At 53.5% G+C, this 1,131-nt stretch overlaps 1 long non-coding RNA gene across 1 annotated transcript in view; it reads right to left on the bottom strand.

The window, feature by feature from the left end:
* The window catches only part of LOC106728092, a 5,528-nt gene that overhangs the window by 3,503 nt on the left and 894 nt on the right, over positions 1–1,131 (bottom strand). The window lies entirely within an intron of this gene.

Here is a 1,131-nt window from a genome sequence, read left to right as displayed (position 1 = left end):
GATGGGGGGAATGAAACGGAGGCCGGGGAATGTCGGTCCTGGGGCTGGGAGCACGTTACACGGTTCTCTTCCGCTGTATGTTTGAAATGCTCCATGAAGAGTTCAGAAGTCACCACCTCAGCCCGCAAGCCACCAAATCTCTACCTTCAAGCCAGTTCCGTCCATGAAGCTCTAACCCCGAGTGCGCCACTGCCCTCATCCAGCACCGACACAGGTGCACATGTGAGCACATGCACGCACATGCACACACACGCACACACAGACATGTGAACACACAGTGCACACCCACGTGTCATCCGGCCCCAAGGCTCCACCCACCACCTCTGATGACCCAGTTTTCATCTCCCAGCTCCACAGCCCCCACCCACTGGGGTCTCTGGTAGGTTCTTGAACAGCAGAGTCCTGGCACAGACTCTCCCTCGGGGCCTCAGGAGGCCCCCCCAACACCTGGACCTCAGACGCTGGCCTCCAGGCCTGGGAGAGGGAATCTCTGTGGTCTGAAGCCACCCAGCTGGTGGTCATCTCTCAGGGCAGCCTCGGGAAAGGAATGCGCCCCAAGTCCAGGGCTGGTCCTCTGAGAAAAGGGACGTGATCTCAAAGAATCCCGTTCCTTTCGTTTGAACCGCAAAGAACAGGAGCAGATCGGGGCGCCGTTTACTTTGTGAGAATGGGAGACACGCCAGTCTGGGCTGGAGGCTGGAATCTGACATTTAAGCACCAAGGATGGCAAAAGGCCAGGCTGGACACAAAATCAATGTTGGTTGCCTGAACTCATTGTTGGTCACCAAAACTTCAACCATTTAAAGTGACACTATTTCCAATATGTGGGGAAAATACCCCAACTGATAGGAAACACAGAAAAAAATGTTATATTTTTAAAGGTATCATCCCCCAATGTTATATTTGAGCTTTAGACAGTAAAAAACAAACAAAAACAGAAGCAACTCTAGGTATCCACCCTCCCAACCTGGGAAACAGTCATTGTCAGACTGACCTCACAAGAGGGAGGTCAAGAAGTCATAACCCGCCTGGACAGTGTGGCTCAGTGGTTGAGCGTCGACCGACAAACCAGGAGGTCACGGTTCGATTCCTGGTCAGGGCACATGCCTGGGTTGTGGGCTCAATCCCCAG

Source organism: Myotis brandtii, unplaced genomic scaffold (assembly GCF_000412655.1).
Source record: "Myotis brandtii unplaced genomic scaffold, ASM41265v1 scaffold535, whole genome shotgun sequence".
Lineage (NCBI taxonomy): Eukaryota > Metazoa > Chordata > Mammalia > Chiroptera > Vespertilionidae > Myotis > Myotis brandtii.
Note: the sequence above shows the minus strand (reverse complement) of the source record. Positions and strands in the feature narration are given on the sequence as shown.